The 25,396-nt window shown below is 42.3% G+C and overlaps 1 long non-coding RNA gene across 1 annotated transcript in view; it reads left to right on the forward strand.

The window, feature by feature from the left end:
* The first annotated feature begins 4,842 nt into the window (after nucleotides 1–4,842).
* Nucleotides 4,843–25,396, forward strand: part of LOC115931268 (uncharacterized) — a 202,620-nt gene continuing 182,066 nt past the window's right edge. The window contains exon 1 of the long non-coding RNA XR_010131748.1: nucleotides 4,843–4,945. This is a non-coding gene — a long non-coding RNA (uncharacterized lncRNA). The remainder of the gene's footprint in view (nucleotides 4,946–25,396) is intronic.

The following is a 25,396-nucleotide window of genomic DNA, read 5'->3' on the forward strand; positions in this document are numbered from 1 at the left end:
TTTTAACCACGCTCTTTAAATTGAAACAAGCATAAGGGACATTTGTCAAGCAGACATCTGGGCCCATGGTTTAGGAAGAATTTTACCAGGTAATGTCCAATTTTCCTTGACAAATCACGGAGTCCAGCCCATTTGAGAGAGCATTCCAGGGCGATTTGAGGTGGCTACAGCACTTCCTTTTGCATCTGATATAGACAAACGACCTGCGAGAACACAAAGGGCTTTTAAAACGATCTAGTCATCCGCCGGGTCAATTGAATCATCAAACGTAGATGCTGCCTCCGCCATATGGTCCAAGTCCAGCTGATGCAGCTTACAGAAATAGCTTCTGAACCCAAGGTGACTGAAAATGAAAAAGAGAAAAAGAAGAAAAAAATCTTGAAAATCAGGCTTAGTTCTTTCTCTCTTGTAGTTTCTGTATTGGCCAATCTGAGGAAGATATTTTCTGGAAAAAAGTAATCTCATGTCCTGCAGACAAGGAAGATGGTTATTATGAAGTCATTTTTGCTTCCTTTTTCTCTTCCTTCTCTTCCTCCCTCCTTCCCCTCCTCCTGCTCTTCCTCTTCTTGCCCCTTTCATCTCTTTCTCTCTCTATTACTCCCTCCCACTCTCCTCCTTTCCTTCTTCCAGGACTTAGGAGGGCTTTGGTTACACAGAAGGCACCAATACTTTGTGCTCTTGCTTGATTTGGGTGAGGAGAGTGCCTGGGCAGACAGAGGCGGTGTCTGCTGGAACGGTGGCAGTAGCAGGAGCTCTGAAGGAGGTTGTCCTGCGCCGCTCTGCAGGAGAAGGACAAGCCAGAAGGGTGGGAGGAAAATTCCAGAAGACCGATCAGTCTCTTGCTGCGAAAGGAGACGAAGAGGGCTGAGAACTGAGCCATCTAAGAGGAACTTCAAGAGCTGGATTTCTGGGCCAAGAAATCCTTAAACTCCAAACAGGGCAAGTTTGCTAGGGAGACTGTGGATATAGCTTCTGAGGGGCAGCTATTCTGAACATGGAATTTAGAACCAGATAACAGCTTTGTTCCTGTTTAGAGTGTATTACCCACAGCACCTTGGGTCTGATGAGGACAGTAGTAGAATTTCATAAATTCCCCTGAAATGATTCAGTTGGCTAACATCTGGCAGGCCGTGGGGCACATGCAATTAGAAGTCAGGAAAAAAATGTTAACGTGACCCATATTTTTATGGAGTGAGAGTGGGTCTCCACCTCATTTCTAGCTTTCCCGCCCTCCTTTGAGGGCAAAGAGTGCAACATTGAATGGCTGAGAAACACAAAGATCATGCAGCAACACAAACACATTTATATTGGTTTCTTGGCCTCAAGAAAGGGGATTTCTGGGTGTCAAAGCCTGGCTTTCTTAGGGGTCTCTGAAAAAAAGAAGAAAATGCCTAGGATATTTTAAAACCTTTTAATCCTGGAAAATTTCAAACACATACACAAGTAGAGCATAGTATACTGACCCCATCTGCCCATCCTCCAGCGTCAGCAGTGATTCACAGGAGCAGACAGCGCTTCATTTACTCTCCACCCCTCTCTCCCCACCCCTAACAGGATTATCTCCATGCACCTCCCAGACATCATATTATTTAATCTGTAGATACTTTACTGTATATCTCTAAGAGCTATGACTCTTTCTTTCTCTCCTTTTTGAACATGCCCACAGTATCATTATCATGCCTAAAAAATTTCAACAATAGTTCTTTAATATCATCCACATTTCATGGATTTTTTGACTTAATTGGTTTGAGAACTTCCAGGCTGGTGGGGAGGGGCTCCCTGATGGGTCATTGGGCACCATGTCAATGCTGCTATTATGTAGCATCCATAGGTGTAATTAGGCCTGTGACCTTTTCAGATCCAGACAGCAACTAATGAAAATGCAGAGCAAAGGAAAAGAAAAATGTCCTGACTTAGCAGCAGCAATTCCCCTCAGGCATTGCCTTTTCCTCCTCTTATGCCATGACCAGTTACTATTTCACAATTCTCCCATTCCATCCCTGTTCCTTTGCTGTCTGATTACTTACAAAGCAGCACAGGCTTTGATGGCATTGTGATGTTTCAAAGACAATCTTTTTCTATTTCTAAGTGTATCACGTGGGTGCAAGCCATAGAACTCTAGACAAGTTTCAGATTGGGCTGTAATGATGGTGTGGGGTCAGTGACCAAGATTTGGGGAGAACACTAATGTTTCTTAGAGTTAAAAAGGAGACAAGTGAGGACAAGGAGGCCTTTGTTTCTGACGGACCATCACTTCACCATGGAAAAAAATGGCAAGGATTGAACCCCGAGCGTAGAACTTTCTTTAGCATCTCGGGCAGGGATAACAAATCAACTGTTTGTGGCTGGAACAAAATGTTTCTTTACTTCCAGTCTTCACAAGAGAGGTGGATCATGCTGACCATTATTCGGTGTCCACATTAAGTGTTGAACTACAGCAATTACTTCAAAAGCTCTTTAGACTACTGTTTGTGGGTTCGTTTATTTTTTCCAATTTTTAGGTACAACCAACATCTAAGAGCAATAATTACCAAATGAATTGAAATGGCCCAGCAATTGCTCTGTGTTGCAGAATGTTAATTTGAAGAAAGCCCTTCGAGTCTTCTTCTATAGTTGCAGCTGTGTGCTTCAGTAGGGCTTTGTCTGTCTCCCTAATGCATTAGGAACATGATCATTATCACATTCCTGACACAGAGTGGTTCCATGTCTGTGCTATCAAGTACAGCAGGGGGGAGATAACATTGCCTTTTGTGTCCCCATGATAGGCCCAGATATGCTCCTTGGTGGTAGCCAACTCAGTTGGCCTTCCTCAGGGACTGTCTGGCAGGGTGGGATGCGTCCCTTTTCTTTTCTGCATCAAAATGTACCTATTTGGGGTAGATTTCCTAGACCTTTGCTCTCTGTAGGTTGAATATTCAATGTGAATAATCACTTCAACACATTTAGCAGCCTTCTCCTACTAAATACGAGGTTTGCAACTCAGTGTGATAAACCAAGACATAAGCAAGATACAGATTTTTGTGTTCAAGGAATTTAAAATCTTAGTGACAATGAGGCCTATGCACAGATAACCTGATTCAATCCGATCCAATGTCCTGTTGGTTTTATCTCTTAGATGCCACTAGGATCTGTCCATGTTTCTCCATAGCCATAACCCTCTCTGGCTCAAGCCACCATCACTGACCTGGAGGCTTGCAATGACCTGCATGTGGTCTCTGTGCATCCGTCCTTGCCTGTCTACAGTCCCACATCCTCCATATAGTGGACAAAGCCATCTTTTCAAAATGGAAATGGTGATGAGTCTCTCCCAGGTTTAGAGGCTAAAGATTAAAATTCTTACCAAGGCTTTCAAGACCCCCCTCACTCTTTTGGCCCCTTTTGTTTATCTCCACTTCAGCCTTCCTCTCTGTCCTGCAGCTTCTGGGTCATTTTTCAGCCCTCCTCACCAGGCTGCCTGCGCCACAACTCTGCCTTGCACGAGGTTCCCCTCTGCCTGGTGAACTCTTCCCTCTCATCTGCCTAATTAATTTCTAGGCATCCCTCAGCTCTCAGGTCAAACATCACTTTCCAGGGACCGTCCAAGAGAGCCAGATAGCACCCTGCTCCTCTCCTCTGCAGCAATGATCACACTTGTCATTTGACACTTACTGTGGGGTGACTGGATGTCTGTCTCTCCATGCTCGTTGGACTGTAGTGGATATACAGCACAAGGACAGGGACCACTGCTTTGTTGACCATTACATCCCTTGTGCCCAACCCAGTTGCTGGTGTATGGTTTGTGGAATGGATAAATGAAACAAACACCCTAGCTCAGGGGTAGAAGTCATACTGAGAAAGATGGAACGGTGGCTGTTGAAATGGAAGGCAGAGAAGGGAGGGAATGGAGAGGTGAGAGAGACTTTGTGGTGGCAGAACTGAGGTCACTTGGAAATCACTAAAGGTAAGAACTTGAAGATGATTTTGCATTTCCAGGCTTGTTGGCTGTTTCCCCATAATGTGTTGCTCAGCACACCTGCCCCAAGAGTTAATTCATAAATGGGGAAAAGGGTTCCTTGGACAAATACATTTGAAAAGTGTTCTAGTCTAAATCTTTCTTTTGGAGCTTCACAATATAAACTATCATATTAAAGACTCTTTATGGTTATAGGAAGAAAATCTATTTGACTTGAAATAAGGAAGTCAGAGGGAAGAGCTGGTTGGGAGGTGAGGAGCACGGGGAGGAAAAGTACCTTTTCTGATCTCTTGAGTAAAAATGCCAGTGGATTTCCAAGAGGGGATGTTAAACATTGCCAATGTAGGTCTTCAGATGAGAGAACAGATATGTGAAAATACTCCTAAAACATACAGCAGAATTTTTTATTCAGGCATGAACATGCCAGTCTTTTAAGGGAAAGGGCTTTCTGGAGATAGTCTTTTTGCCCACAGACAAACTGTCTCGGAGGAAAGTTCAGGCATGGGAGCACATTGGGAATTTCTTAGGAATCCATAGACATTTTGATGAGACTCATACTATTTGGCAGAGTGGCATGGTCTGCTGGTTGCCTATACAAAGTGCTCTCTGTCTCTCTTTTTTATTTGTGAATTATATTATTTGGGATTGCAAATATGTCCAGGTAAAATACTGCTTGCCCTAAATTCTCTTGTAGTTAGGGTGGCCAATTAAAGCAGACAGCAGGACTTTCTGTTGAGCTCTTTAAAAGAAATCTATACCAATGTCGATAGCAGCATTAGTCACAATAGACAAAAGGTGGAAATAACCCAAATCCATGACAGATGAATGGATAAACAAAATATGGTATCTATAGGCAACAGAATATTGTCCAGTTCTAAAAAGGAAGAAAATTCTGACACATGCGACAACACAGATGAACCTTGAGGTCCTCACACCAAAGTAAAATATGCCAGCCACAAAAGGACAGATATTGTATCATGCCACTTATCTGAGGTACCTAGAGTGTTCACGTTTACAGAGACAGAAGTTGGAATGATGGTTGCCAGGGGCTGGGGGGAGAGGGTGATATGGTTTGGCCATGTTCCCACCCAAATCTCCTCTTGAATTGTAGCTCACATAATTCTCACATGTCATGGGAGGGACCCGGTGGGAGGTAATTGAATCCTGGAGGTGGGTCTTTCCTGTGCTGTTCTTGTGATAGTGAATAAGTCTCATGATATCTGATGGTTTTATAAAGGGGAGTTCCCCTACATGAATTTCCTGCCTGCCACCATGTAAGATGTGCCTTTGCTCGACCTCCTACCATGACTGTGAGGCCTCCCCAGCAATGTGCAACTGTGAGTCCATTAAACTTCTTTCCTTTATAAATTACCCAGTCTTGGGTATGTCTTTATTAGCAGCATGAGAATAGACTAATACAGAGGGGCATAGGGAGTTAATGTTTAATGGGTACAGGATTTTAGTTTGGTATGATAAAAAAGTTCTAGAGATGGATGATGATGATGGCTACACAACAATGGAGATGTGCTTAATGCCACTGAACTGTACATCTAAAAATAGTTCACATATAAATTCTATTATGTATGTTTTACCATAATGAAAACAACAACAACAAGAGATTTAAAAATTCTTAAGTTTTTTAAAAAAGAGATTCACTTGACTAGGTGGGATGCATTTTTCTTTTTCTTCTTTCTGCCCTCATTCTAGATTTAATGACTGGTGCTCTAGCAGCCTCCTTGATCTGGAGGCAAACTTGAGTACATAAGGATGCAGTGCAAAGATAAAATAAGCCTGGATCCCTAGTGCTGCAGAGACATTATATCAGTTTGGATTTCTTAGCTCTCTTTTGTGTAGAAGAGAGAAACCTGTATCTTGTTTGAACCTCTCATTTTCGTTTTCAGTGATGTACCAGTAAACCTAATCTTAATGAGTACACTCGTTCTTTTATTTGTTGACTTTTTATTTTATAAAACATGTATTGAACTCCTACTATGTTTGAGGCACTGGAGATACAAAAATGAAAAAAGGCCGGGCACAGAAGCTCATATTTGTAATCCCAGCAACTTGGGAGGCTGAGATGAGAGGACTGCTTGAGGCCATGAGTTTGAGACCTGTCTGGGCACCATAGCAGACCTCGTCAATATGAAAAATAAAAAATTAAAAAAATTGGCCTGGTGTGGTGGCATGCAACTGTAATCCCAGCTACTTGGGAGGCTGAGGGGGGAGGCTCACTTGAGGCCAAGAGTTTGAGGTTACAGTGAGCAATGATTGAATGATTGTACCATTGCATTCCAGTCTGGGTGACAGAATGAGACCCTGTCTCAAAGAAAAGAAAAAAAAACAATTCTGCTCTCAAACCTCAAACCCTTGCTTTCTATAAGGAAGAGCAATAACCAAAAAGCCTAGTCAGGACCACTGATGTGATGTCCGGTTGCTTCCTCTCTGGTAAGCCGGTGAATCATACTTTGTACAGAAATCTTTTTAGATAAAGCCTCTTTGTAAAGAATTCAACACCTTAATAACTTTCAGGGGTGAGACTTTGCCAAGCTCTTGGCTATAGCACACGGCTGGGTATGAGTTGTACTATCTATGACTGGGCTAATTGTATGTTGCTGATGGCATATGTATATTTATTCAATATCAACCCACGTTTATCTGAGTCCCACTTTGTACTTGCAGTAAGCAGCAATGAACAATAGGCCTGACTGAAGCCGCAGTGATGGATCTTATTGCAAACCACAGGCTTTTAAAATTCCCCATTCAGTGCAGAGTCTTCATAGAGGGAAAGAACTAAGATCCCTATTGATAACTACAGACACCGTGATGACCTCATTGTCTCTGTCTCTCTCCACCGCCAGAGTATTTCTTAAGGTCCCTGGGTAATGGTAACACTAACAGGCTTCTTTGCAGATCAGTCATTAATTTCAATTTTGAAAAGCCTTGGAAATTACATTAGAGCTCAAGGTTGGAAGAATGAAGCACTTGTACCCAAGAGTGGTTGAGAGGTAAGTGGAGAGGAATGCGGAAGCCACCTTGGGCAAGTCTCTTCTCTTCAAACTTGAGTTCCTCATTTCAGAAATAAAAGTGTCAAATGTGATATTTCAGGGTCCTTCCAGAGCTGATATTCTGTGATTTCTAGTTATGAATCTGCTTGAGTGAAATGGCTTACTGGAAGATTCGAAATTGTGCCTGTCTGGAATCCTAGAGTCCTGGGTCACAGGGTGTTCAATCATTCCTTCACTCACTCATGCATTCATCCACTGAACGTTTATCAAGTGCTTTCCAAGTGCCTGTTCTTAGGTGCTAGAACTGTCGAGATGGATATAACACAGTTGTTACCTGAAGAAACTCAGGGTGCATCTGGTGAGGCACAAATTCTTTATGAGGCAGTAAGAGTTTTAATAAAGATGAGAACACAAAGGAAGAAATACCTGTGGTAGGTGGGGAAGGTTTTCCCAAGGCAACCAAATGAGAGTCATGAGGGACCACTCATGTTAAGAATTTTTGTTCATTTTCTGGTTGATACAAGGGAGTGATCAAAAGTAGTTTCTAAAAGCATCTCACTTCCAAGGAGAGTTCAGGATAAGAAAATATCCAAGGAATTGTTCATATTCATAACTTGGTGGAATGTGACAGCAGAAATTGAAGGGGCTCCCAAGAAGATTCCATGGGCTCAACAGATAATCATTCCACTTGTCTTGCACCGTTAACTTAACATAGTAACATGCTTTAACATGTCGTAGAATTCAATGTCAAATGCTCGGTTTAGGTCCTAATTTTCAATAGTGTAAAAATGCAGAGGGGTAAGACTTTGAACTTAGACCTAGGTCAAATCCCAGTCTTATGTAACCTGTGGCTTGTTTCTTTAACTGTCTGAATCCCAATTTATTTTTCCATAAGTTGAGAGCAATACTGCCTACCTTTTAGGGTTATGGGAATCAAAAAAGCTAATGAAAGTAATGTTTTTGGAATTTGTTAGTGCAATGATTCACTTGTACCTGTGATTTTTAAAACTGAAATCTCTCCCCACTAGACTGGGAATTCTGAGAGGGCAACAACTCTGCTTTTACTTCCCCTCGTACCTACAGTGCCTAGCACAGTGCCTGGCTTATGGTAACAAGTGATGATGGTGATGATAATGATGATGCTGATGTTTTCTTGTAAAACATGTTGGATGATGATGAGGGACACCCTTTCAGGGTTTCCCTCTACAATATTTGTGAAAGGACTCAGAAGTCAGACACAATGGCTCATTCCGTTTGTATAGGCCTTGTTTCCAGGCTCTACACAGCCATGCAAGGTGTTTCTTAGATGTCAGCTGGATCAGGCAAATTCTCATAGACTATCAGATTCACAATGTCAGCAGGAAGGAAGTCCTGGGGCTATAGCTGGTTCATTTCCGAAGTAAGGTTCAGTCATCCATTATCATCCTTATATCCAGCCACCGGATCATTTGAGTAATACTCTCTCATTTTCTCTGGGGCCAGTCTCTGTAGGAATTTTCTAAAGCATGGAGTTTGGGAAATGTAGAATATTAAGGCCTAAGTATTCTTCTGCTACTTGGATTAAATATATTCAGATATCTTCCTCTGTCAGATTTGAAAGTTAAAGACACATCTGCATTGGACCATTTCAAAATACAATTTTGGTGTTTTAGGCCTTATTCTCACTAGGATATGCGAAGAGAAGTGTCTTTCGTAAGCGTAATTCTCTGCTTGGCAATTCATTTCTGAACATGAAAGAAAGTGGCCCCTTCCTGTTTTCTTTCCTCTGAGATTGAACCTTTACCTATAGTTTCCTGGGACAATCTCAAGATCGTGGTGTCTTACAAAAAACATGGGCTTCAAAGTCAGACAGGTCTCAGTTCCAATTTGGGCTTTCTGACTTAACTGCAAAAATGAGGACAAGTGACTTAGACTTGTTGTGCCTCAGGTTCTTTATCTATAAAATGGAAATAATAATATATACTTCAGAGAGTTATATAAATGTCAGAAAATTGAGGACATTGTATTTGCCTTAGTTTCTCGTATAGAGACTAATATACTTATTTGGAAGGAATACTTGGATAAGGATAAGCCACTTTGGGTAGAGGACGAGACCCCCAAGAGCAAGCTGAGATGCATAATATGATTGATACATTGAATTGCATTAGATAAAAAAGGAGGACTTTATTTAGCTTCTAACTTGGGGCAGGTGGGACAGAAAGGGGGCGGGAGAAACAGTGAGAGGTGGAGGGAGCTGTGTTATTTGCTGGGCTCTTTCTGCATTTCTGCAAACATCTCCCTTTCCTACCCACTTGCAAATCTGTAAATTTGATTAAACTGACCAGATTGGTGTGGAAACAAGCAAAGGGGGGCTGGTTTTCCATTTGGGTGGAAAGAAAAGGCAGCAAGTGTGAATGCAGAAACCAGATGCTGAGAGATTACTCTAAAACTCCAGGAATTCATGGAAATTGAGAGGAGGGCTTTGAACTTTCACAGCTTTTTTTAGAGTTGGAAAGTTTAAGCCAAGTTTACTAGAGCTCAAGGGACAAGGAAATCCCACCGGATAGCCAGGTTCATGAGGATTTGAGTTAATGTCCCTAAACAATGTACTCCATAGTGATCACCTAATAATTGGGGGCTACTATCTTTGGCTGCAATCAAATCCAAAGTTGAGTAAAGTGTTTGACTTGAATTGTCCTTTCAATGTTGGGGGCCGAGCCTAGACCAAGAAAAGAGATGCAAAAATTAGTCACTTTCTTTTCATCCAGCCCTGTGCTGGGAAGTATCTGCACCTGAGTCCAGACACTAGCGTTCTTGTTTTTGGTCTCCTGATAACTAGTTGTTGAGTTTTTGACATATCTTCTAAATCTCACCTTCAGGTTTGGTGTTTACTTTTTTTTTTAATGAATTTCCCAACAATGATCTCAAAGGAATGTTGTTGTCAGGTTTGAATGGACAGTGGAAGTGCTTTGCCAACTCTTAAGTATTATAGAAGAGTAGTGGTTAAGTGTTATCCTGGCTTCCCTGGTCACACCCTGCAAGCTGCAAAAGGACATGGACTCGCTGTCTGCTCAAGACTGTATCTCTCTTTCTAACACAAAGAAGGTACCAAAAAAGTATTTGTTGAGTGAATAAATGACAACGTACAGCACTTTTCTATTTTAAAATAACCACATGCGATAATGGACTCTCTGGCACTGTCTCCGTAGCATCTATGCTGACACTCCTGTGTTCTTCTGACTCCCCACTTCCATTTTCTCCCCTTCAGCCAATGACCTTGTCCACTGCCTTATGGAACACTTAAAAACTCGTTATTGCCATTCTTCCTCTTGAACCAACTGTACCTGCAGTTTCTATTTTTTATCCACAAACCCAAGCAATCTGGTTTCTACCCTGGCACTTGACTAAAATGATCCCCAACAGTTGATGCAAATTCACTGATTGGAAAGCCAGTGACCTCTTCTCAGACCTTATTCTCCTTCACATCCTTGCAACACGAAAGACACTCTGCTCACATCTGCTCTCTGGAAGTGTCATCCCTTGGCCGTTTGACTCTACCACCCCTGGTCTCCTCATGCCCTTCTGACCATATATGGTTGCATATCCTTGTTGGCTTTCCTCCCTTCCTCTATCCATCCCCACCAGTGGACCAAATATGCATTCCCTGCTTACCTGGTATCCACTGGGCTCCACCCTTTCAGCCTGTCCAACACGTGCCATGCTCTGGGCACCAGCGGCTGCACTGGTGCCTTCTTGCCTAGACACCTGCTTCCCATGAGCTCCAACTCATTGCTTGATTCTTCAGCAAGGGCATTCTGTATTCTTGGTGCTTGGGATCCACCACCGCCCACCGTTAGCCTGGGCTGATCTCCCCTTCATGAAGCTGGCGGGCGGGAGCTGATGTCCCTTCCTCAATCTCCCCCTTCATGGAATCCATCACAACGTCCTCTGGGATCTCTGTGCAGGTGATGCACAGACCTGTTTCTCTGGCTTTCATCTTACCCTCAGACAGCAGCTCTGTGGCTTCCTAGCTATTTCCACATGAAGCCCCTGCCACTTTCTCAGACCCAGTTCTACTAGAATCACATCCACTTTCTTACATAACCTGGAGTCACTTTCTTCACAATCAGTGACACCACCATTTGCCCCAATTTTTCAAGTTTGTCTTTGGTTCTGGTTTTCAATTTCACCTTTGATTCTTCCTGCTACTTCTATTTCTGCCCACTCTATTCGATTATACTAAAATAATTTGTTGCCTCTTCTCCATAATGTCCTTTACACTTTCCCGTCTTTCCATTCCCATGCCATTTACATTCCAATTCCAATTTAGTTCATCATCTCTAGTCTGAATGAATACCATATTCCCCAGCCCATCAGGAGAGGGTAAGGTTTGGTTCTACATTTGGAGTTGGGTTGTCTGGGTTTGTGCCAAGGCCTTGCTGCTTCTTACTGTATATTAAAGGGCTTGTCCTGGTCCCAAACCCCTGGCTGCAAGTGCATGGTCTGCTCCCTTTTGCTGCTGGAATCCTAATCTTCCTTTATGGCTCAGTTTGCCTCCCCTCTTCCATGCAGCCTCCCTGACCCAGCTAGTTCACATTGCTTTCATGATCCTCTGAAACACATTGGTACCTGTGTATTAACAGTACCATGTCCTAGTTAGAAAACTTCTATCAGACCAGATTAATTCATTTAGCAAATGTTTACCAAGCCCTTTCCTAGTGACTGGGAAAATACTGTGGAACAGGACATATAAGAAAACTTATATTCTAATTGTGTGTGTGTCTGTGTGTGTGTCTATGAGAGAGAGAGGTAGTTAACAATCACATAAGTACATAAGCAATCAAGAAGGTATCTAGTGATAAGTGCTATGATGAAGATTTCACGGTGATGGACTTGAAAGTATTTGATGGTCTATTTTGGGTTAGCTGTGCAGAAAAGGATTTTCCAAAGAGGGAACATTTAAACTGGATCTGAGTCATAAGATGTGTCAGCCCTGGGAAGATCTGGGGAAGAATTTTCTAGGTAAAGAGGATAGCAAGTTGAATGCCTCAAGAATAGAACAAGCTTAGTGGTTGCCAGAAGAGAAAGAAGGCCTATTGCCTGGGGGGATGAGGAAGGGCAGGTGAGAGAGGTGGTCCCAAGGGCAGGGGAACCTCGGGTAAGGCACAGCTTGGTAGCCTCAGGTAGAAGGTTTTATTATTATTATTATTTATATTTTTGGGACAGAGTTTCGCTCTTGCTGCCCAGGCTGGAGTGCAGTGGTGTGGCCTTGGCTCACTGCAACCTCTGCCTCCTGGGTTCAGGCGATTCTCCTGCCTCAGCCTCCCGAGTAGCTGGGATTACAGGCACCTGCCACCACGCCCAGCTAATTTTTGTATTTTTAGTAGAGATGGAGTTCTACAATATTGGCCAGACTGGTCTCAAACTCCTGACCTCAGGTGATCCACCCTCCTCGGCCTCCCAAAGCGTTGGGATTACAGTGGGATTACAGGCATGAGCCACCATGCCTGGCCAGTAGCAGGTTTTAGATTTAAGTTTAGGTGTGACAGGGAGACGTTTGAGGGTTTTAAGCCAAAGAATGATATGCTTTAACTTACTTTAAAAATATCACTCTGTCTGCTGTGTGGGCAAACAGTGGTAGATCAACCAAGTGGAGATAGAGAGCCTAGTGAGGAGGCTATTGCAATGGTCTGAGTGAGTGTTGGTGGTGAGTGCAGAGAGAGAGAGAAGGGTGCAAATTGGGGTATGTTTGGAAGACAAAGATGGTGGTCCTGGTTGACTGATTGATGTAGTTGTGGGGATGTCTTGGTCTTGGCTTGGGAAGTTGGGTGGTAAGTGTTGCTGTTTACTGAGGTCAAAGTGGCAGAGGCCTGACGGGGGCACAGGTTAAAGTGTTTTTTGATGGCCTCATAGTGACTTCATAGAGGGGGTGAGATAAACTGAGCCTTGAATAAGGATTAGGAGAACAGTGAAAGGGATGGGTCGAGATCCTGGGAAAACCAGGGTCTGTTTTGGACATGTTAAAGTTCAAGGTGTCTACTAGACCTCTAAGTGGGGATAGTGTCTGAAATATATATATATATATATATATACATATATATATATATACGTATATATATATACATATATATATATATACATATATATATATATATATACTTTTTTTTTTTTTTTTTTTGAGAAGGAGTCTCGCTCTGTCACCCAGGCTGGAGTGCAGTGGCACGATCTCAGCTCACTGCAAGCTCTGCCTCCTGGGTTCACTCCATTCTCCTGCCTCAGCCTCCTGAGTAGCTGGGACTACAGGTGCCCGCCACCACGCCCGGCTAACTTTTTGTATTTTTAGTAGAGATAGAGTTTCACCGTGTTAGCTAGGATGGTTTCAATCTTCTGACCTTGTGTTCCGCCCGCCTTGGCCTCCCAAAGTGCTGGCATTACAGGCGTGAGCCACCGTGCCCGGCTTGGTGTCTGAAATATTTTTATTCACCTTTTTTATGTGCACATTTCTTGCTTTGCAACCTAGAGAGCAAGCAACTCAGGGTTAGGGATCATGTCCAATATATTTTGCATCTCTCACAGTGCTAGGGAAAAGCCCTATGTACAGCAGGCCTTCATTAGATTGGAATGAATGGATATATTTGATCAGCGGGAAAACTAAGGACTAAAGATGACTGAAGATGTCAAAACTAAGCCTTTTCTAATTAGCTCCAATAATTTTTTTGAAGTCAGACTTCATTAGACTCTAGCAGTTTTTCAGCCCATGTTGCGAGAGTTAGTATTGGGGAAGAGAGAATCCTAAAGAGCTTTGGAGTCCAAAATTCACTGCAGAGGGACTTCTGTTACAATTTTGACCCTCTCCAAAACCGCAGACTTCCAAACAATGGCCTTTTCTGTTCATAATTGTGCTGGGTCTATGCTTTCTGACTTGTCTTCTTGCCTGCGATAGCACCCCAGGTTCTGTTCCCTGCGGGGCTCCTCTAATACCCCTCCCCTCACTGATCTCCAGTCTCCATTGCCTGAGGAACTCTCTTTCTTTATCAAAAGCATGTCATCAGGAACCTATTTAACACCCTGCTGTGGGTTAGGAGCTAGATATGCTCCTGGCCTCAAGATTTCTGACAACACTTTAGAATCTTTCTGCAGAAATTGTCATGGCGCACTCATTTCCATCACCATCTTCAGAGGGTTGGGGAGGTGACAGTGAGGACATCGTTCAGGCTCTGCAGCATGTGCCTGGATATGGGTGTTAACCAAAAGCAATGCACATCTCCCGGGCTCTCTGTGTTTCAGTGAAGTGGCTGAGAGAAAATGCTTGGGAGTCAGACAGCGCGGGCTCTGAGTCCTGACTAGTACTTTCTAGCTATATTTCTAAACCTCGGTTTCCTCATTTGGATCATAGGCTTTTAAAGATCTACTTTGCAGTGTTGTCAGTAATCAATGAACAAATGTATGTAGGGTCACAGTGGCTGACACAGTCAGCATTCAATAAATGGTAACTTCTGCTGTTATTATTATTATTATTATTATTTGAGACAGAGTCTTGCTCTGTCACCCAGACTGGAGCACAGTTGTGCGATCTCAGCTCACTGCAACCTTCACCTCCTGAGTAGCTGGGACTACAGGCATGTGCCATCACACCCAGGTAATTTTTTGTATTTTTAGTAGAGACAGGGTTTCACCATGTTGGCCAGGCTGGTCTTGAACTCTTGGCCTCAAGTGATCCACCTGCCTCGGCCTCCCAAAGTGCTGGGATTACAGGCATGAGCCACCACACCCGGCCTCCTGCTATTAATAAAATTGGACATACCACGTAGAACACTAACAAGGGACTGAAAACAGACAGATACAGCAAGAAAGTGCTGATAAAATCTTTTAGATATGAGAGAGGACAAAACAGAAAAAGGAAGAGTTTTTGCAAATGTAGGTGGTGAATGCACACGTGGAAACCTGAAGGCTATGTTATCAGCCTGATTCAATTCATGGGGACCTGATAAGGGAAAGGTAATATTTCCTGGAACTCACTCCAACAAGAACACGAAGACTTTATGACTTCTCTTCTTTCAGACATGCACAAAGCCAACAACACAATAGATTATCTTTCCCAAATCCCTTCTTTAGAAAGCTTTGCAGGTAAGGACAGTATCTCTATGTAAAAATCCACTCCAGGGGGTCACTGACTGCCTCTGGGGTCAGGAAATGGCTCTCTGAAGAGCTTGCTGGGCTTTGTGGTTGGATGCCAGGGCTGAGGATTGCATTAAGTTCTTCGAATAAGCCTGTAGTTTGGCAAAAAGGCTTTCCTCCTGGGCAGTTGAATAATTTTTAGATGATCCAGCTGGCACATCGTGGAAACACGCTAATGAGTCAGGAGTGATCTGACTCCCCCCCACCCCACACCCCCGTTGCTCAAGGGTAGAGAATTTCCAGGGAAGCCTGTGAAAGATTTATGAGACTAATCCCGGAAATATTTCTTCCCCATCTATTCTTCTCAGCAGGGGTGCCAGCAGCCCTGGGTTTGGGGTGTGAGGGGTAGAGAGGGCAAATTAGAAGGGGACAAAAACGCTGACTTCTGCCTTCAAGAGCTAGAGAAATCGGCGACTACAGAAACCACCTAATTAGGGTTCCACTGTCAATAGAATATTCAGGTCTTTTTTGGAATGTGCCTGCCTGCAGGCCCCACAGAGCTTCATGGATGAATTTGAGGAGGCTTGGAGCATTGTGGCTTGTGGAGCATGGAGTGGGGGAAAGCTTGTTTCAACTCTGGGCTGGGAGGAGTCTGACAAGTGAGCTCTTCTGACTCACTTTTACAGGGATGAGGGGGAGGAGGCTGCAGGGATTTAGCGGCGTAGGGCAGTGTCTCCCGTCACCCGTGAACTTCCCTCTCCACACCCTGCATGTGCTGCATCTTCTTTGGGTGGGCTGACCTCTCCATGACGTCCTGGTTTGGAGGGCTGCCCTGTCTTTCTTATAACTCCAGGCTCCTTTTATAGAAAAGCGAGGGGATGGAGTTGGGTCACTGGAGAATATCTATAACAGGGTGCCACTCTTGGGTTAAAAAAAAGCTCCTGTGTGCCTTCAAAATATGATTTTAAAAAATATATAAAAAGGTAAAATAGAGTAAGAAAATTCAATCCTTCTGGCTCAGTTTCAGTCACGCTTGGGCAAAGGGAACAGAACTATCAGGCATGATTATTTGCCACGACTTTCCCATTTTTTGTTCAGAAAAATATTTTAGTTGTAAAGGTTGGGAAAACTAGGCTATTTGAGTTTTGCCTCTTATGTCTTCCCCCACCCTGTTTTCTGTAAAGACACTGCTAGAAGTGGCCAAAAAGGATGTCAACACTGGAAGAGGCTTCAGGCGCCAGCAGAGCCTGCTGGTGAGTAATGAAGAGAGGCGTAAACCACAGGAAAGGCCCTTCTCTTGATTAACACGGATTCCATTCAGCATCACCTTTCCTCCTTGTTTCAGGTAGCCTCAGTCCTAAGATGGAGAGACCTTCTAGTCTCTGAGGAGAATGGTCCTGGGCTAACCTTCGGTTTGGACTTCCCTCAGACCCTCAATGGCTGCTGCCACCTGGGCACAAGGATGGCCTTCCTACCTGGGTCCTCTACCCAAAGCTTTCCAAACACAGATGTACTGTTTAATAGGTAAAAGGGAACTTTTTTTTTTGAGACAGGGTCTTGCTTTGTCAACCAGGCTGAAGTGCCCCAGTACAATCACGACTTACTGCAGCCTCAACCTCCCATCTCAAGCAATCCTCCCATCTCAGCCTCCTGAGTAGCTAGGACCACAGGTGTGCACCACCATGCTTGGCTAATTTTTAAATTTTTTGTGGAGATGAGGTCTCCCTATGTTGCCCAGGCTCGTCTTGAATTCCTGGACTCAAATGATTCTCCCACCACAGCCTCCCAAAGTGTTACGATTGCAGGCATGAGCCACTTCCCATCTGGGGACTTTTAATAATATAATTTTGTGTAACTACTGACAGTCTTGGTAGCAGAAAGGGCATCCATGCCATTTCCCTTCCATAAATTTCCAAATGGTCTCTGAGGATCTCAGAAGTAAGACTCTCATTTTTGCTAACAAAAGGAGGTTACCTAGCTAACTCCACCACTGCATTAATGTGTACATTTTGAGTACATCATTTTTTTTGTACATCTTTTTTGAGTACAACTTAGTACACTAAGTTATAAATGGACTGGACTTGAAAATATTTAAATTTTAACCAAGTATCTAAGAAAACTCCAATTTGACTACAGGCTTCAAGTCCTTACCATATATGTCCCAGATTTCTGGGACAGTCCCAATTCCAAATATTCAGTATTGTGGTCAGACAAGTATTTTGGTTCAGGAAGTATGAAGTCTGCCTCAGGGAAAGAGGTAGGTGGATGTCATAGCCCTAGTTTGCATTTTATAGTTTGCTTATATGGAGAGCAGATCTTGGGCAGCCTTCCAAAACACCAGCATCTGAATTATCTGTTTAAAATTACGAAAAACACCAAGTCATCCAATGTCAGGACTATTTTCAGTTTCCTGTTACTATATTCAACCTGAGCCCAAACACAATCTATTTAATAAACAATTTCTCCCTACCTGGCTAGCCCTAGAGATGGACAATTGTCACTAATCCAGGAAAGATTCCATTCAACATGTATTCACTCATAGCCCTGGGTTCCGTATGAGGTGAGGTATGTTACAGCAAAATTCTTCTCCTTTCAAAACCAGAAATAATAATAATTAATAAGCTTCTGATAATGGTTCATCCCACACTGTCAATTTATCTTCTGGAAGAAGATCAAAATGAATTAACCACAGAGAAGTGAAGCCAAACGGCACAGTTTCAAGATTTGACTGTGAGAACAAAACTTTTAATTAGGAGTTTTGAATTCTTCTCATGAGATCTGCAGGATTCCAAACCTTATCAACACTTGGGAAAATCCAGTGGATTTTTTTTTTTTTTAATAACCCCATGTTCTTTGCTAACAGGAAACAGAAAAAGACTTTTTTTTTTTTTTTTTTAATTTGGAACTGGTTCTGTTGTAAATTAGGATGACACTACTAAACAGCTTCAGATATAAATTACTTTCAATGATTTTTTTTCCCCTTTCATCCAGAACTGGAGCTTGTATTTCCTGTTGATAAAAGAAAAAAAAAAAAAAAGGCACTATATTTACCAACCTCCCCGATCCAGCCAATCCCTCTGGCCTCTGTCTTTCAAATGAATGTGGAGTTTGCTTGAATCTGAGGAAGTTTAGAAGCGGAGCTCCAGACCACCCACTTTCAGGATCTATAAGATGGTGCTGGAGTTAGGCTGAGCTGAGGCACTAATGCAAGCTCATGGGTTAGACCAGAGGTTTTCTTGACTCCATCAGAAAAAGTAGTTTGCAAATATCTTCTTGCTAGTGTCCTCCAGTGGAGGGGCTGACTCCAGGGCCCCTGGCTGCTGACACAGGTTGAATCAATCTACTTGCATGTGTGGAGGAGCCTCTTTTTAGTTTCCTGGCTTCTTGACAGACACAAAATGTATTTAGGTGTCTTCATTTTTTATAAAGTGGGATAAGAATGCCGAACATCCTTCCATCCATTACCTATTATGTCTTTCTACTAGGAAGACTGCCTTGAAGTCAGGGTTGCTCCACATTTTCTGGTGAAGCACTAGTGCTGATTTTACCAAGTCCTAGAATCATAGAATATTCAGCCTGGATCCTTGTGAGTTCTTTTATTTGACGGGTGTGGCGACCATGGTCTAGAGCGCTATGAGGACTTTCCTAAAGTAATAGTGCTACTGCTTATTTATTTGCTAATTTATTCATGAAACAATTTTTTCACATCTGCTATATTCTGGGCATTGTGACAGAAAGAACCTCTGTCCTTAAAGAGCTTACAGTGTGTTCTGGAAGATTGCTGATAAGAAAATAAACATTATAGCCAGGCACTGTGGCTCATGCATGTAACCCCAGTACTTTGGAAGGCCAAGGTGGGAGGATTACCTGAGGTCAGGACTTCAAGACCAGCCTGGCCAACACGGTGAAACCCTGTCTCTGCTAAAAATATAAAAATTAGCTGGGCGTTGTGGCAGGCACCTGTAATTCCAGCTACTCAGCTACTCAGGAGAATCGCTTGAACCTGGGAGGCAGAGGTTGCAGTGAGCCGAGATCGTGGCATTGCACTCCAACCTGGGCAATAGAGCAAGACTCTATCTCAAAAAAAAAAAAAAAAAAGAAAGAAACATTACAAATGGTGATATATTTCATGAATGAAACAGATAGGCTGCTCTTGTAGAGAAAGGACAGGTGAGTGGTGGGAAGGGCCACTTGGGTAGGGTTGCCAGGTTACGTCTTTGGGAGATGAGGTTTTAGGCAGTGGGTAGAGGAAATTGGGGGTGTGCTGAGAGTATGTTGCTGATAGAAGGAGGCAGGGGAGTTATGGTAAAGAAATGAAGACAACCTCAGGCCTTGATTCTCTGGCAGAAATCCTTTTCAGATTTCAAATGAATATCACTAGATCTTGAATGACCAGTAAGGTTTATTATTAGATATCATTCTAAACTGCTCTTTTTTTCTTTCATCTATCACAGTGGAAATAATATAAAGGCTACACCAAGTGAGGTTTTAGATAAAAAACTTATTCCATTACATTCTGATATAGAGAAGAGATGACGTTTACACCACCATGCTTGTTGGGTTCTAATAGAGATAAATAAGCTCTGAGTACAAGATATGCACAAGGATAACTCAACACAGCCCAACTCCTGATTGCCCCTCCTCAGCTAGAAATGGACTTGCCTTTGGCTGGGTGTGGTGGCTCACACCAGTAATTCCAGCACTTTGGGAGACCTAGGCGGGCAGATTGCTTGAGGTCAGGAGTTCAAGACCAGCCTAGCCAACGTGGGAAAACCCCGTCTCTACTAAAAATACAAAAATTAGCAGGGTATGGTGGCATGCACCTGTAATCCCAGCTACTCGGGAGGCTAAGCCATGAGAATTGCTTGAACCCAGGAGGCAGAGGCTGCAGTGAGCTGAGAACGCACCACTGCACTCCAGCATGGGTGACAGAGTGAGACTCTGTCTCAAAAAAATAAAAAAAGAAATGTACTTGCCTTCCATGTGGCTCTAGGTCTCCCCAGTGGCACTTAGAACAATCTAGTTTTTCTGCATCCATCTGTCCTCTATGGTGTCTTGTAAGTTCCTTGAGGGCAGGGATGAGTTGAACTCATCCACCAGCAAACCCAACACCCAGCATATTGCCATGCTCATGAAGTTTGCTCAATGAATGGTTGAATGGTTGATATAGAAGTACTTAATCTTTAGGAAGATGTGATGCTGGAAAAACAGGGCCATTTTTCCCTTTTATGGCTTTTGCACAGTGCTTGTTATAGGGAACCCACAATTATTACTATTATTACCAATAACTGAAAAAAGGCTATTAGAGGATCCTTGCTTAGTTCCTTTGATGAGGCCATTGGCTCAGTGACAAGAATATTACTGAGGATGGAGAACCAAACACTGAGCTGTTTAGCAGAACTTGCAGCAGAGCTATCATTGCATCATTCTGCTGAGATGTGAAGTAATGTCTGAGCCTGCAGTTCCCAGTGTAGGGCAGCTCAGCCTGTGCTCCCAGTTCGGACAGCGACATAAACCCTGCATCCTGTCTCCTGACCCTTGCTCTAGAGGCTCCAGGCCAGTCCCACAAGAGGCAACTTGGCAGCCAGGCCCATTAGGAAGTACATGCAGCCCCAGGAGGTTCTCACAAGTATAGATCAACACTGTGTTTGCCATGGAAAGTTTGGAGGGAAGACTGTCACCACTCAGTGAAATCCTTTCCTCTAATTCTCTGCTCCTGTCCCGCTTGCAAGCAACGGAGAACAGCACAAGGAAATTGGGAACTGCATTGTTCTGAGGCCATCTACCCAAATGAAAAACAATGTAAATATTTCACACAAATCCCAGGTCAAATTCCTGTATATACCAAAGCAGAGAAATTTCTCTGAAATGATGGTCGTGGATAGTAGTACCAATGATGAGAGAAGTTAGGAGTAGAACCCAGAGCCAGTCTGTCCCTGTGTGATGGGTACTGGGGGAGATCCCTCCTACTGTAGCACCGTTCTGCAGTCACACTACTTCCTCATTAGAAAAACCCTTTCTCAGTGGCAGGGGAAGAGTTTGAACGCTCCAGAATCTGAGCTGACAATGGGATGTTGTTGCAGGTCAGAAGTGAGAGATAAAAACAAAGATAATAAAAAGGATCAATGCCCTTAATTTGTTGATTGGCTGTCTGCCCCAGCTAAACACTCCGCCAACACCCAGGGAAACTGGGCCACAGTTAACTGGGCATTTGGGCCAGAGGCACTAAGAGGTGCTTATTATTTAGTAGTGGATTCCTGGCTGGGCATAGTGGCTCACGCCTGTATTCCCAGCACTTTGGGAGGCAGAGGTGGGCAGACTGACTGAGGTCAGGAGTTCGAGACCAGTCTGGCCAACATGGTGAAACCCCATCTCTACTAAAAATACAAAAAATTTAGCTGGACATGGTGGCGTGTGCCTGTAATCCCAGCTACTCGGGAGGCTGGGGCAGGGGAATTGCTTGAACCAGGGAGGCGGAGGTTGCAGTGAGCCGAGATCACACCACTGCACTCCAGCCTGGATGACAAGAGTGAAACTCTGTCTCAAAAAAAAAAAAAAAAAAAAGTGGATTCCTGAGAAGTCCAGTGTAGTGCTGCTTGACTGTTGTCCTAGCTACTTGGGAGGCTGAGGGAGGATCCCTTGAGCCCAGGAGTTTGAGTCCAGCCTAGGTGACATAGATTCTGTCTCTAAAAAAATTTTTTTTTAAATTGTTGGATTCCTATGTCCATAAGGAAGACTTTAGGAATGACAAGCTTCCCTCCTAATTTGGCTCCTCCTGAAGATAGAGTATGACCTGGTTTACTTTGGGTTTAACACCCTATAATTACTGTCAGATGAAGAGAGACAAAGATTCACTGTATTTCTTACTAGTTTCTTTTTCCTTTATTTTTACCTAAAACATAAGCTGAAAAGCAGCAGAAAAAGAAAGAGCCAAATTCAGGTAAGAAAGACCCAGTACTTCAGACTAGCAGTGGGGCAAAACCCCCACATTTAAAAAGAAATACTAGTTTATTGTGTTTGGGGTTGGAATCACCAAGAGACCAATTAACACCTTATTTTTAGGATTAGCCATTCTGGTATTTGCAGATAGTTTCTTAAACAGGACTGTTTGGAGTTCACACTGTAGGAGTAAGTGAAGTGTTGATAAAAGAGATTCCAGAACAAATAAAGATTTCTACAGTAAAAGCTGGGGAGGTGTGTAGGGCTCCAGTCTTTGGGTTCACAGCTTGGCTCTACATTCATTGCTGGAGGAATCCAAGCCTCACAAAAGACCGCTTTTAAAGAAAAAACTCTATTTTTCTTAGAAGAACTAGGTAAGTCTAGTTTTTCTCTGAAGTTTGTTTTGTTACATGTCTCTGTTACCACCGTCCATGCAGTTCTGGGGGCCTGCATTTCCCAGGATTTGTAGCTTTCAGCTGAATTGAAAGTTTCTAGCTTGGGAATCAAATCTTTGTTGTTGTTCTTGCTTGCAACTCGTTGTTATTTTAAATTGCTTGCATAATTGCCAAGGTAATTTGCATTTAGAAGAGATTGACTGCATTTTCTTTACCCATCCTTTGCTGTATTCATTTGGTCAGCTTTTAAAGAATAAGTTTTGTAACGGGGAAGGTGGAGGTCAGATATTGAGGGTCAATTTGGTGTCTCACTCAGAACCTGCCTCTCTGCAGCATTAATGTGGTTTCTCTATGCTGTACTTTCCCACTGCCATCTCCTGGGGAAATAAGGCGGGGGGCTTCTTTCGAAGAACCTATAAAGATTAGATTAATTACTGGCCCACAATCCCATTATGTGAACTCGTAGAGCCAAAGAACATTAAAGCTGGCAGAGAATAATTTAACCTTATTTTATAGATGAGGAAACTTGGGCCCAGAGAGGAAAAATAATCCCCCCCACTTCTCCCACAGTCTCAAAGCTAATTACCAGCAGAACTGGAACAGAAACCAGGTCTTTTGATTTCTAGATTAGGATTCAACAAGTATTTAACTCATTAATTAGAATTTTCATAGTTCCAACCTGGATGTCTTTCAGAATGGGTGGCTCAATTTTTATGTTTGCTGTTAAGATTCCCTCAGGGCTGCCTGGCTAATTTTATTATTATTTTGATTTTACTCAGTCAACATTTCAGAAATTTGCAGTCTTCCCATCATCTGTGTCAGAACTATCTGTTAAAAATGCAAATCCCTAGCCTTTTCCAATCTTCAGAATCCGAGTCTCTTAGAGTGCCCCCAGGATCTGCATTTTAATAAGCTTCCTTGGAAGAGTCCAAGGCACTTGAGAACCATTTTACTTGGCTCAAAGTCAAGTAAGTTAATATATTTTGTTGATTTAAAATGTTAACGTTTTGGAAATCAGGTGGCACCTTCCCATCAATGGTCAAGTAGGAAAAAAGTTGTTTTTTACATAAATGTTGTATCTGATAATCAATAGCAACTTAGGAGCTGAGGCCATGTTAAATTTCTCTTTTAAATCCTTTAGTTACTAAAAAGCAAAAACTTAAATTTGTATCTGAATTCAATTTCATGGCATTTGATTCTTTAGTGCTTAAGTTCTTCTTTAGTAGCAAAGAAAAAATATTGGGAAATTTTATTTTTTCAGGCCATGGGCAGCCTTTAGTGAACCGTTATCTCCATAACTCAAGTCCTGTCCTACAGATTTTTCAAGACTGTTCATTATAAGACTCTGCCTTCTATTTTATAGTTTTTACTTTCTGAGATTACCTCTAAATTTTCATGCATATTTACTGTAAAATTTTTAACAAAATGTAGAATGATTAACTATCTCTATATTCCTGAAAGGGTTAAGGAACTTACCATGCATTTTCTATTCATTGAATACCACTCCCATAGTATTGGTATCTAGGTTTTTAGATTTACCTTTTAAAAACACACATTAGTTACTTAAAGTAAATGGTTAATCGTATTCATCAATGATTTCTCAATTTTGGGGCTTAGCATATGAGTGATAACACACTCAGTCTTTTTGCCTGAAAATGATTTATTTTACTCTGCTGTGAATGATAGTTTACCTGGGTATAGAAGCCTTGGTTGATAATTGGTTTTCCTCAAGGCTGTGAGAAGATTATTCTGCTGTTTTCTGGCACCCATTGTAGATGAGAGTTAGTCTAATTGTCTTTTCCTTGCAGGGCAGCTGTCTTTTTGCTTTGGAAGCTTTCAAGATTTTCTCTCTGCCTTCAGTGTTCAGTAGTTTCACTGAAACATGTTTCCTGTTATAGGTTCGTTACTATGTATTCTTTTTGGCACTTGGTGTATGTAACCTTTTCTTCTGAGAACATATATCATTTTCTTCCATCTGAAAAGTTCATAGTATCTCTTTGACTATTGATTCACAGATATTTTCCTCTATTTTATTCTTGAACTCCTATTAGACATATATTAGATCTTCTCAATATGTCTTCCATGTCTCTGAATTGCTATTTCATGTTTTTTCCCCTTCCTTAACTCTTTATTGCTCATTCTGGGTAAGCTCCTCTATATAACCTTCTAATTTATTAATTCTCTGTCTTGTTATACCTGAGACAGAGTTAATCCTGTCTATTGAGTTTTTTACTCAAATATTATGGTTTTTATTACCAGAATTTCCAACTTGTCCCTTTTCATATCAGCCTGCTCTTGTTTCATTTTTTAGTTATTTTCGTTCATAATTTACTATTCATTTTTATGAATATTCCTCCTTTCTTTTTCTCCCTGATGGTTCTAACAATCCCTATTTTATTTTATTTTTATTTTTCTGAGACAGGGTCTTATTCCAGTTGCCCAGGTCAGTGTGCAGTGATGCAATCTTTGCTCACTGCAGCCTCAACTTCCCTGGCTCAGGTGATTCTCCCACCTCAGCCTGTTGAGTAGCTGGGACTACAGGTGCATGTCACCACACCTGGCTAATTTTTTTGTATTTTTAGTAGAGATGGGGTTTTGCCACGTTGCCCAGGCTACAATCCCTACTGTAAATTCACTTTCAGATTCTATTACAGGCATATCTCAGAGACACTGTGGGTTCATTTTCAGTACAATGCAATAAAGCAAATGTCACAATAAAGTGAGTCGCACAAATTTTTTTGTTTCCCAGTGCATATAAAAGTCATGTTTATACTATTCTATAGTCTAAGTATGCAACAGCATTATGTCTAAAAATATACGTCTCTTAATGAAAAAATACTTAATTGCTAAAAATGCTAACAATCATCTGAGCCTTCAGCAAGTTGTAATCTTTTTGCTGGTGGAGGGTTTTGCTTTGATGTTGATGGTGACTGACTGATTAGGGTGTTGGTTGCTGAAGATTGGGACGTCTGTGGCCATTTCTTAAAGTAAGACAACAATGAAATTTG

This window comes from Gorilla gorilla, chromosome 19 (genome assembly GCF_029281585.2).
Source record: "Gorilla gorilla gorilla isolate KB3781 chromosome 19, NHGRI_mGorGor1-v2.1_pri, whole genome shotgun sequence".
Classification (NCBI taxonomy): domain Eukaryota; kingdom Metazoa; phylum Chordata; class Mammalia; order Primates; family Hominidae; genus Gorilla; species Gorilla gorilla.